The sequence below is a fragment of the Pteropus alecto genome, unplaced genomic scaffold (genome assembly GCF_000325575.1).
Source record: "Pteropus alecto unplaced genomic scaffold, ASM32557v1 scaffold59, whole genome shotgun sequence".
NCBI lineage: Eukaryota > Metazoa > Chordata > Mammalia > Chiroptera > Pteropodidae > Pteropus > Pteropus alecto.
The window spans coordinates 4622571-4635610 of record NW_006443292.1 but is presented as its reverse complement, the minus strand read 5'-3'; the positions used below and the strand labels follow the sequence as shown (position 1 = coordinate 4635610).

Genomic DNA, 13040 nt, shown 5'->3' with positions numbered 1-13040 from the left:
TGTGTGCACAGACCACGTCTTGCTTCTCTTTCCATCCGGGGACACGTGGGCCGCTTCTGCATCTTATCTAATGTCAACGATGCTGCTAAGAACACGGTCATACGAATATATGTCCTCGAGACCCGCCTTTCCATCCTTTTGGGTGTATACCCAGAAGTAGAATTGCCGGATCATCTAACGATGCTATTTTAAATTTTGTGAGGACCCGCCATGTGACTTTCCACAATGGGGTTACCATTTTAGATTCTGACTAACATGCACAGGGTTCCAAGCTCTCCACATCCTCACCAGCTTGTGGTTTTCTGTTCTTTTAATAGCATCGCTGCTAATGCGTGTGAAGTTGTCTCACCGCACTTTTGATTGGCATTTCCCTCGTGATTAGCGATGTCGAGCATCTTTTCACGTGCCTACCGGCCGTTCGTGTATCTTCTTTGGTGAACCGTGCCTTCCAGTCCCTTTGTCTATTTTTGGATCAGGTCGTTCGGTTTTCGGTTTGCGTTTTGGGAGTCATATGTCTGTTAGATCCATGTGGGTTAGTGTGTTAACAGAATCTTTTAGTTCCTTACTAGCTTCTGCCTCGTTGTTCTAGCCATTACTCCGAAGGTACTGTTGAAGTCTCCAACCACTGTAAAGCTGTCTATTTCTCTTCTGAGTCCTGTAATATATGAAATACAGCAATGAGATATAATACATGTCTCTCTTTGTGTCTCGTAAACCTTTTTTGGTTTAAAGCTTGTTCTGCCTGCCATTAGTGAGGTCGCCCTGCTTTCTTGGATTGACTCTTTGTATGGAATGTCATTTTTTGTCTTCCCGCTTTCGACCTGCTAGTCTTTGGATCTCAAATGAGTCTCTTGTAAACGGAGTATAGTTGGATCCTGTGTTTTTATCCATTTTGTAATCTCGGCCTCGTGCTTGAAGAGTTTAATCCATTTAAATGAAAAGGAACTTCTGTCGTGGTGCTATTTGTTTCTTACATGCCATAGGTTTTCTGACCCTTATTTCTTGGATTACTGTTTTCTTTGTGTTTAGTTTAGTTTTTTAAGTGCAATGTTTACATTTCTTTTCTTTTTTTATTTTTTTGGTCTATATTCTATAGCTATTTTCTTTGGGGATTACATTTAACACCCTAAAGTTATAACACTCGATTTGAATTTGTACCAGCTTAACATCGATACAATTTAAAACAAAAAACAAAAACCGTGATCCTTGATAGCTCTGTCCCCACCTCTTTCGGTGGTCGATGTTGCAGAATTATGTCTTCATATATTCTGTGCCTCTGAACATAAACTAACAATTTTTTAAATGCACGAGTCTTTTCAATTATGTAGAAAACAAGATTCGGAGTTACAAACAAAAGGTATAACAGTACTAGTTTTTAGGGTTTTCATCTCTTGAGCATGTTTCTCTTTGAGATTTCCATTTTGTTCACATATCATTTTCTTGACTTTCTTCACATCCTGTTTTAGCTCTCTGAGCCTCTTTAAGACAGTTGCTTTACTCTTTGTCTAATATATCTGTCGTTAAATCTCAGGGAAAGATTCTGTTGAATTTTTTTCCCCTTTCTCGTTCCTCCGTGTGCCTTGTAAGTTGTTGTTAAACACTGGAAATTGGATTCTAATAATGTGTTAACTCTGATTCCTCGCCCACCTCCCCAGGGTTTGCTGTTGCTTTGTTATTATTATTATTATTTTTATTGTTTGTTTGGTTTTTTTTTTCCCTATTGTTGTAGGCTGTCTCTGTGTGTAGGATCGGCCCCAGTTGTAAATTTCAGATCTTCTCCGGTCTTTCTGAGCCTCTTCCTAACCACGTGTGGTCACTTTCTAATTTTCCTTGTATCTGCAGTTGGTTTTGAATGTCCTGGTATCTTATGTCTGCCTCTTGGAAGGGGAAAAAGGAGAGAGAACTCGGGGAAAACGGAGTGGCAGCCCTTTAAATCCGTGGAAGTCGTTTCGGCCAGAGAAGGAGGGGCTTCCAACGATGGGGGAGGCGCGACCCAGTGGCTGCCCCTCCGTGGTCAGAAGCCACCATCGGTGATCACAGATGGCACACAGAAGCACACAGTCCATTCTGCCTATCCTGTCTCTTACGAGCTGTTCCAGGAACACGTGCACAGCTGCCTGCCATGTGGCTGGGGGTGGGAGACGGGTAGCTGCTACTGAGCTAAGAGCTGATAGTGACCAAAATTAACCGCAAGTTACCATCCAAGTCTTCTGCCGGGAGTTATAAGCCTTCAACAGACTCCAGAGTTCCAAAATAGCCACCTCGGACAGATCCCGCTGGCATAATTGTTGTCTTGGTTGGGAGACAGATTCCTGGGTACCTCCTACTCCGCCATCTTCTAAGATCCCTCCTCTAAACTCAGACATTTGAACAAAAGGTCAGAAAAGGTTAAAGAAAGAATTTGTGAACTGGAAGTTCGGTTAGTAGAAATGACCTAGAATGAAATGCAGAGACATAAAGCATGGAAAATGTGAGAGAGAGGTTAAGAGATATGGAAGACGGAGTTAGAAGATCAACATGCATCGAATTAGAGTCAAAGAAAAGGACATCATTATGTCATCATTTGAAGACATAATGGCCTCAAATTTTCAGAACTGATGAAAGCTTAGGATGCGTTCCTAGGTGCTGTTCCTCAAGAAATACACACCAAAATATGTTCTGCTGTCATATTGTTCTAGGTGGGGGTAGGACTTAGGGAGATTTAAAATTTTATTAAACCGGGATCGCATCACCCCATTCTGAGAGTTAAAATTCAGTATCACTATAATAACACACAGCAAAACCAGCCCCTCGCTCTGGATGGACCTGATTTATTAGCCCAGCTGAAAAAGAGCAGAGGAAATTCTTTAGAACACTGATCTCAGGTCAGTATTCCTTTGGATTCTCCCAAAGGAGCCACGAAATTTCATTTTTTAAAAATCGGTAAGTCTACAGGCATGCCACCATAAACAAGCCCGATCCCGTCTGATCTCGGAAGCTAAGCAGGGTCGGGCCTGTTAGTACTTGGATGGGAGACCACCTAGGAAGACCAGGTGCTGTAGGCATAAAAAACAATAAATAAATAAGGGATCGTTAACTGACAAGGTCCTTGCAATCTGTGAGGTCAAACAAGAATTGCCTCACCTAATAAAAATAAAAATAAAATAGCAATTAAAAAAATAAAAATAAAAATAAAAATAAAAAATAAAATAGCAATTAAAAAAATAAAAATCAGTAATAATGGTAAAAAAGCATAACTTCCTCAGAGGGTGAAAAAGAAAATCCCACAAAGTTCTACATGAATAACCGAGGCCAACGCATCAGAAAAAAATTTCACATGCTCTGTCTTGTCATGAGTTATAATCATTGTTCTGGGAATTTTCTCAGTGGTTTGGCGGTTTTTTTTATAAACAAAACTCGAAGCTGTCTGATAACTGGAATGCAAGCAAATGTAGTATCTTTTCCAGGCCAAAGAGTGATGCCCAGTGATCCCAAAGCTTTTGGGTCTCACGTTCCACCCCCCGTTGGAGCTGCCCCCACGCGGGACACATAGGCAGATGGCCGTCTTCTCAGGCCTCTCCAGTCAGGCTGGGGCATCTCGCACGTGGACCTCAGAAGTCTCCGTCCTCCGCCTCACCGAGCCTGGGATGGGTTCTGCCTGGGGATGAGGGCTAACGTTTCTGAGGACCTGTGAGTGTGGACCTGAGTTCTTCGAGATTTCTGGATCAGGCACCTGTGGCTGGTACCGCGTGTTCCTTATTTGTAAATTAATTCTGGGGTGACGTTGACAAGATAAAGTCTGCCGATCTCTTGGACAGAGGGATGTAGGCTCAGAGAGAGTGTGAACGGGGCTAAAGCAGAACAGACTCATCTTTAGCAAGCCTCCCAGTCATCTTCGTTCAGGTTTCCCTCCCTCTCCCCCTTTCTGGCTCCCCCTTGTTCATAATATCAGGGTAGCGATCTCTTCGTCCTATTGTCTCAGTTCTCACATGCCCTGAGCACAGAGTCCCTGATTGCTCTGAAGATGGATTCGGGACAACTCCACACTCCTGTCTTGTTCTTACCTCTGCTGGATGGGGCCCATCTCCTACATGAACACAGACCGACCACCGTAGGAGAGGCAGCTGCTGACTCACGGGGACTCTCAGCCATCTCGAAAGTCTTCTCCCATTGGAGTCCGGGATCTCTCCTCCCTCAGTTTCTCCTCCAGTCCACTTCCTCCTCCTCACTGCCCCGCACCCCACCCCCTACCCTTCCTTGCTCATAAGGCTTCAGCGATTTCTCATTGTCTTAAGGTCAAGGCCAAACGCGTTCCTCTGGCTTTCAAGGCCTTTTTCAGTAGGATCCCAGATCCCACCCTGATTTCCAATTCTAGTTTGCTCTCAACCAACGGTGTCCTAGAAGGTGTTCGGGAGTCTGGGGAAGCATTCTGGTTGTCACAAGGATGGGGGTGGTGACAGGCATTTGCTGGGCAGAGTTCAGGCATGCAAATGGCCCTCCAATGCCCAGGAGAGTCCCACACACCGAACGAATGTCCCTATTGAGAAATGCTGCTTGGTTCTGGCCAAACCTGTTCACTCTTCATCCAGCAAATTAATGACGTGTGTTTGTCCCTGCTCTTGTAATCCACCTGGAATGATCCTCCCTTTCTCTCGGTTTATCTGAGTTCCGCCCATTTTTAAGACCTGGCTTGCTTGGATGTCCTCCCGAAGCTATCTGTCCTCTGGACCCTCAAAGCCACCATCATCCTCTGTTACTGAAAGGCTCACGGGGTCGCATGAAGGATACGGACCCCGGAGTCACACAGATCCAAGGTCGAACCTCATTTTGCCGATTTACCCATGTGGTCTGGGAAGAGCCACCCCCATTGGGCAAGTGTAGGTTCTTCATGTCTAAGGAAGTGATCATAGCACCTACGTAGAAGGTCCTCTGAGGATATGATACCACACAGCAGGCAAAAGTGCCCAGCAGCGCCCGGTTTGTGGTAGGCGCTCCCTTAATACTACATAATTTTTTACTCCTTTCGACATATGTAGATAGTCGATAAACCCGTGTGAAGTGAACATAGGTCCCATCATCCTAGACAGAGACCGTAGAGGCAGAGACACATTTTTATTCAGCCACATCAAGTGGCTTAGAACGTGAGCCGCTGAGAAGTGGGCTCCTAAGAGGCAGCACCCCCGAATCCTGGCTTTTCACTGATGCTCAGTGCGGAGCCGAGGCGCGAGCTTAAAGAAGCCCAGTGCCTGAGGGGTGCGCTCTGCCCGGAGGGGAGCTAAGCGGAGAAACAGGCCCGCCGAGAGCAGCGCCTTCTCGTAAGTCATGGACACCACAGAATGCGAGTGAGACACTGTCCCTCTGACACGGAACGTCCCTGTTACGCCACCTCCCAGCTTTTCTTGGCTGCTGTCTTCTCGCTCTGAGTCCGTACTGCAGAAACCCCACGTACTTTGGATTCCTCCCAGCTGGGCTCTACTCTATGGCCTGATAAATATCTTCGTCTCCTAGTCAGGGAATGGCAGACGTGGAGTCACATAACATGCTTCTCTGTATTTATCCGATGATGTGTCATAGATATCCAGGGAAGTCTGTGAGGGCAGAGGCCAGGCTGGCCCAAGGCTCTTTGGCCTGAGTCTGAAGCCCGAATCCCCCACGAGCTGTGCACTTGGCTCTTAGCAAGCACAGCTGGTGAACGTTGAGGTTGTGACTTGTTCCATAATCCTTAAGGAAGGAAAGTTGATGAAATTCTTGGTAAGGGGTGACCGAGAATGATCTCGCAAGTCAGGAAGCCCTGTTCCTTTCCTCCTTATCTCTTTCTACTTCTAAAGTTATCAACATCCCCAAAGTCTAAGAAGTCCCATCAAGAGGATTCCGACCCGCCTGGAGAAATAGTTCAGGCGCAAGTCACTGAATTCGCTGTGCTTCGAAGACAAGAAAATGGCCTTAAACAGATGTGGGTCGATGAGCTGATGGGGCAGACAGCGCTGTCCCGTGTGGGGGAGGGAGTGAGGAGGACTGGACCTGAGGCCCAGCTCTGCCACCGAGTGGCCAGAGAGTTCCGGGCACCTCACACCGATTCTCTGAGTGTCTGTCTCCTTATCTAGTCCATAAGAACATTGGCTTATGGAGACGACCCCTGTGATGGTGATGACCTAGGTACACACTCAATGGACTTTCACCCAAGGGGTTGACAAGTGGTGGGAAGGATCACGCTGGTTGTTTATATGGCTCTTGGCCCTTCCCAACATAAGACTTCCCACCTGCCGTCCACAGAGACACTTTGAAGGCACCCAACTCTCTCTGGGCTCCCAGATCCAGCTAGGGCCCTCCATCCCACTAGGCTGCGTGTTCTTGGCCCTGGGCCTTGGCTCAAGCTCTGCTCCTGACCCCTCTCGTCTGTTGATTATCTCCCTGGACCACCCTTTCTTTGTGTCTCCACTGATTCTGCTCCCAGGTCCCCAGGGAAGACCCTGCTCCCTCAGAGTTCTGGGCTGCAGGGGTCAGATGGCATCTGTGACCCCAAGGCCAGAATCAACTATCTGCAATGACCTCTACTGCCACATGCCACCAGACAGCATCTGGTGTTCAGAAGTACCAGCTTGGGTTCCCGTTCTTGGAGGGAAGGTGCCGTGACCACCGGAGTCGAGCTGCGCACGTAGACGAGGCTGCAGCGAGCTCTTGTAGACACCTCTGTCGACACAGGATCCCATCAGAAGCTAACGACTGAGAGCCATGATCGTTCACCCTTCTGGAAAAGACATCCAAAAGGGAAAGTCTGAGGAACTTCCGTACCCAGGGACAAACACAGCCTCCCTCCCTAGGAGCTAGAGAAGCCCCAGCTTCAATGCGGAGATACACGAGTCCCTCTCAAACCCGGCTCCAGCAATGCAGGCAAGCTTTCTTCTGTCAGTGGCCAGCTGGACCTCATGCTTCAGGCCTTTTCTACTCAGGGGCTTTACGACAGGAAAAAAAAACACTTTAATGAACTGGAGCATAATCAAAACGTTAAGTGCTTTGGGTCACTGTGGTAAGATTCTCCTGAAACAGAAAGAAAAATCACAATGAAACAAACTCACATCTAGGATATCCTTGGAACTTAGCAATGACAACCATCACACACCAAAATGGTCCTAGCTCTTGTTACGAGTAGAGAAGCCATCTTAGGATGGTGGTCCCTAAGTCCAGAAAACCCTAAAGGAACCACCCTAATCATCCAAAGAGAGTCAATTCTGGAGAGTCTCTCTGGTTTCCATGCTGCGGAGCAGATCTGCATTTCAGATCATCAACAATGAAGCAAGCAGAAACATTCCTCTGTTTAAGCCTCAGCGAATTAGACAATGTTATCAACTGATGCTTGAGGATCTCAGTTCCCCCTGGAATATTCGGCCGAAATGACATTTGCAAGCTACTCAAAACATTCACACCCTGCATCTTGACAAAATCAGATACTTAGACTCCTTTGAGGAAATGTGATAGAGAACAAAGCAAAGCATAAAAATCCACAAAAACAAAGTGGAAAGAAAAAGGAGCCATTCTGATAACTTAGTCTTTCATGGCCCTTTGGAGGCCTGGGAAGGTTAAGTGTGTTCCTGGAGCTGTGGCATTGGCCACCCCCCAAAATTTGAGAGGCACCTTAAGGCATTTGGAAGAAAGCACCATTTGGCTAGGAAAAGTGGTACCAAGGGAGGATTTGGGTCCAGGAATTACAAGGAAAGTAACAATAATGTTAATCAAGTGACTAGAATTGGCTTTGCACGGGCTGTCTATGCAACAATTGGCAAAGAATACCTTTCTGTTTATATAAACAGTGGACCAAAAATCCTTCTTCCCTAGAATGCATTAACCTCTTGATCTACTTGTACTTAAAATTTGGGAGGTCATAGATTCCTTCGAGAATCTGATGAGCAAAAATGTATGTTGGCACACAATTTGCAACGAATTCGAAGAGGCTCCAAAGCCGATGCATAGACGCTGGTTCGTGGGCTCTGTTTGTGAGCCTAGAACTGAAATTGGGTGTGTGTCCGTTTCTGAGAGCTTCAATGCCAGGGGCCAATCTTCTCTGGGAGCTCATGGAAATATACTACTCCTAAGAAAAGGACCTCCACAGCTCTCTAGTTTGCCCTGGTCAATTCACCACACTGGTTATTGTGGAGGCATCAACCCATTCAGAGCCATTTCTCCCAGGGGCTTTCAGAGATTTACAAAATCCCGACTGGTGTAGTAGGTCGATGCCGCGCTCACCTCCTCTCACGACCACGATAAAATTACAACTAAACTACAGAACGGCCATCATTGACAGTCGCCTGAGGTCTAGCTGAGCGGAAGTCCTACAACTGGGGACACACAGGAGAGGCCACCTTAAGACTGGTAGGAGGGGCAGAGATGTGGAATGAGCTGGTCCCACAGCTGCATGTGGTGGTCGAGAATCGGGAGGGATGTCTCAGCTGCGGGGTCCCCCTGAGGAGTGAAGGGTCCTAACCCATACTGGGCTCCCCATCCCAGGGTTCCAGTGCCGGGAAGAGAAGTCCCCACAATTCTGGCTGTGCAAACCAGTGGAGATGGTGACTGAATGACACGGAGGGCTGCGAGAGTCACAGATTGAAGGAGCCCCCGCGGACTCATCGCCGATGGAGTCGCTCGCTCTGAGCTCTGGCACTGGGGTAGCTGCTCAAAAGGCAGCAGGGACACATGAGGAGGGACCGAGTTGTCTGGCTTCAGGGCCAGGACTGGAGGGGCAGCTTTCTCCCAGACAGGAGTGCCGGCAGAGGCCATTGTTCCTTGGCTGAGCTCTGCGAGCAGATACAGGCGGCGACGTATCTGAGTCTCCATCAACCTGGAGAAGACAGGTGACCCCACCCCTTTCAACTTTTGGACCCACCCAAGCTGCTCCCAGTGGCTTTTCCTTACAAATGGCCTGCCTCGGCTCATGCTGAGGACTTTCCTAAAAGCTCTCAATGGTTTGTAAAACACAAACAAGCAGCATCTGGCCTCAGCGTGCCCCGTACCTCTTGCTGAGCAGACTGAAGCCTGGCACTAGCGGGAACTGGCCTTGGTTTGTGGCTTGGCCTCTCGAGAGACCTCCGAGTCCACTATGGGTGGTGGCCATCTGTAGATTGCTTGGTGACTCTTGCTAGCTGGTCCTGGGAAAGGTACAGGCCACCACTGAACTTGACCTGCAGCAGAGCCCCTGCCAGGAGGCCTCAAGGCTGGCCCATCTGGTGGCCGGCTTCAGATCGAAGCAGACTGACACCTGGGGCTGCATTTGATACCCCCAAAGGGCAGACTGGGCAGGCACCAGAGCCCTGCAAAAGCAAATCCTGCTCCATAGGGTCAGCCCCTCACTGGCCAATCCTCACAATTAATCAGCCAGAGGATCAATCCCTCCCATTGACGTGCAAACAGGAGGCCACACACAATCCATAGAAGGAACACACCTGGAGCACCCAGCTCTGGTGACCAGGGAGACTGTACCACTGGGACCCACAGGACACCTACTATATAAGGCCACTCTAAGCCTGGGAGACATAGTGGCCCTACCTAATACATAGAAACGAGCACAGGGAGGCAGCCAAAATGGGGAGACAAAGAAACATGTCTCAAATAACAGAACAGAACAAAGTTCCAGAAAGAGCTAAACAAAATGGAGACGAGCAATCTACCAGATGCAAAGTTCAAGACACTGGTTATAAGGATGCTCAGTGAACTTAAGGGAAGAGTGGATGAACTCAGTGAGAACTTTGACAAAGAGCTGGGAAACATAAAAATAGAGACAGAAAACATAGAAAAACAACCAGTCAGAAATGAAAACTACAATAACTGGAGTGAAGAACACAGGACACCTACTATATAAGGCCACTCTAAGCCTGGGAGACATAGTGGCCCTCCCTAATACATAGAAACGAACATAGAAACAAACATTAGAGGAAACCAATAGGAGATTAGATGAAGCAGAGCGTGGAATCGGCGATTTAGAAGATAAGGTGGCAGAAAATACCCAATCAGAACAGCAACAAGAAGAAAGAGTCTAAAAAAATAAAGAGAGTTTAAGGGGCCTCTGGGACAACATCAAGATTACCAGCATTGGCCTCATGGGGGTACCAGCAGGAAAAGGAAGGACCCCCAAATCCCACTTCTGGGTATTTATCTGAAGAAACCCAAAACACTACTTCGAAAAGACACACGCATCCCTATGTTCATTGCAGCGTCATTTACCGTAGCCAAGATATGGAGGAAAGCTGAGTGTCCATCGGTGGATGAATGGATAAGGAAGAGGTGGTGCATAGATACAGTGGAATATCACTCAGCCAGAAAGAAGAATGAAACTTTGCCATCTGGAGCAACGAGGATGGACCTAGAGGCCGTCGTGCCGAGTGGAGTAAGTCAGACAGAGACAGACGCCATACGCTTCCGCTTACACGTAGAATCTAAAAAACAGAGTTAACAAACGAAACGGAAACAAACCCGTAGACACAGAGAACATTTTGATGGTTGCCAGATGAGAAGGTTTGGAGAGGGAGTAGAAAAGGGGGAAGGGATTGAGAAGTAGAAATCGGTGACAAATAGTCATGGGTATGGAAGGTGTAGCATAGCGGATATAGTCAATAATATTGTAATAACTATGTACGGGTGTCAGATACTATGTATGTATTGGGGTGAGCACTTCCTAAGTTATATAGTGTCTAATAAGCATGTTACATTTGGAACTAATATAATAGTGTGTGCCAACTGTAATGGAAAAATAAAAAAATATGAAAAAAAAAAAATACGGACCAGCACGACCAGACGGGCAGCCCTCAAATCAGGGACTGTCCCCAACAGCTTTCACTCTGTCACTGGTGTGCATGTACGTGACTGTGACTGTGGGAGTGCGTGTGTGTGTGTGTGTACACACACGCCTGGCATTCTCAGGTAACGGCGATGGCCCACTGAGTGAATCAAGGCTCAGGTCTATACACCTGAACTTGAGAGCACACTCCCCCGCAAAGGAATTCTGGGAAAGGTCAACAAAACCATTCAATGATTCGGCCCAGAAGCGAATCGTATCATCTCCCCCAAAGCCCTTTGGCTCCGGGAAGACTTACGCCCCTGCCAACGGAGGCGGGAAATCAGGACCTGCCCGTGGTCCAGTGTCCGGACACGCTCGGGGACTCCGCTCCACACGCCCAGGCGAGCCGACGGGCTCCAGGCCACCCGCGTGGACAAGGCTCTGCCGTCCTCGGCATCAAGGGCCCAAACCGCAGTCAGTATGAAGTAGGGGGCCTGAAAACGAGAAGTAGAAACGAGACATGTCCCGCTCTGTGCAACGAGCCTGCGGGGCACCAGGAGCTGTCCCCGTGTGGGGCGATCACCTCCCCCGGGAGACCCTGGGGTGCGCGGGCCTCCCCGATCTCGCTCCGGGGCCTGACGTTACGCAGGTCTGGGGACACGGACCACCAGACGGGTGGGTTTTCATCTGACGTCTGACTTGGTCGCACACCGTGTCGACCTCATGCCCCAGGAGCCGCCTGGTGGGTTTGAGGCTCAGGGTGCAAAGTTGTCTCTGTCAGCTGGGGCCGTCGTGACAAAGTACCACAGACTGGGGGGCTCAATCAGCAGTTACTCTCACAGTTCCAGAGGCGCAAAACCCCAGATCGAGGTGCTGGACGATCTGGTTCCCGGCGAGAGCCCGCGCCCCGGCCTGCAGAAGGCCACTTTCTGCGTCCCCACGTGGCAGAGAGAGAGCGTATCTGTAGTGTCACTTCCTTGTCATATAAGAGCACTAATACCATCTTGAGAGTCTCGCCCTCGTGACCTCACCTAAACTAAATCGCGTCCCCAAGGTCCCATGTCCTAACATCACACCTTGGGTGTTAAGGCTTCAACATATGAATTTGTTGGTGGGGGAGGACACACACATTCGGTCCACAGCAAACGTCCGGTTCTGTGACATCGGTGGCACTGGGCTACGCACGGCACGTCCAAAGCCTCCCTGGCTGCAGGCTCCCTCCCTGCACGGGGTCCAGGGTTGCGAATGATACATGCACCCCTTTCCCCGCCGTGGCATTTTGGGGAGTAGCTGGAAGCGTAGAGAGGCAGTACAGGGTGGTGAAGGAGGCTTCATGTTAGGTTTGGAGGTTTTAGACGTGACCCTGAGCTCGCCCCTAGTCGAGTGATGCCCGGGGTACAGGATCTCGGAGCCAGCTGGGGTGCAGGCATGAGTCACCCAGTGTTCACAGTCTGGGCCCAAGAGTAAGCAGGGACTGTGCCTGGGGCAGAGTCTCTGCTGGGACACGGCAGTGCTCGAGGTCTGTGGCGATGGCTGAGCTAGGGCCCCGGGCTCTGGTGGGACCCCCACCCCATCGCCTAAGAAGGGTTCGAAGTCCAGTCCCTTCCCCAGGTGCACGGGGCTCACGTCCGGTTGGGGGGTTTCTTGATCCATGCAGAGGGCACGTTTACAGTCGGATCCCGAGGCTCTCCCTTATTTGCCTGACACGTTCTCTCGTCCGTCCCTTCCGTCACTGCTGCTGTGACCTCTGCTCCTGGGAACGCTCCTGGCAGAATGGAGCATCCCTGCCGGCTGGGTCGGCTTAGGGAGAAAAACTGGACGTTTCTGCCAGTAACAGGGCTTCCTCGCTTCGGTACCAAGAGCCCACACCACCCACTTTTCCTGTTGAGTGATGTCACGATGGCCTCTGTGTCCACCGCTTCCCGCCAGGATTTCTCGGGCAGGCCACGTGGAAGCCTGAGGTCCAGCAGGTTTCCGCTTGTCCCTTCCCATCAGCCTCGGTCCATCCCGAGACTTTCCCAGTCGAGCCAGAGCAGCAGATCCTTGCTTCCAACCGCAAGCTCGCCGCGTTTCCTTGGGAACCGAGGAGCTTCCCGCTGAGCATCTCTGAGAAACTCTCACTTACTCGATCGCAGCATCGCTGGCCTCTTGGCAGGTCATGTATTTACCCATTTAACTATCGTCGTTAAATTTCTCTCCCGCTCGAATGTTTGGCTGTACATACTCTCTCTCTTTTGGCCGAGTGTGTGTGACTGAGGGCTGGGAGGGGCGCTGGCTATCATGCTGCGTCCTTAAA

At 49.3% G+C, this 13040-nt stretch overlaps 1 pseudogene; it reads left to right on the top strand.

Annotated features, from left to right (window-relative positions):
* Positions 1–2926: 2926 nt before the first annotated feature.
* LOC112472807 lies at positions 2927–3044 on the top strand (annotated as a pseudogene).
* Positions 3045–13040: the final 9996 nt, after the last annotated feature.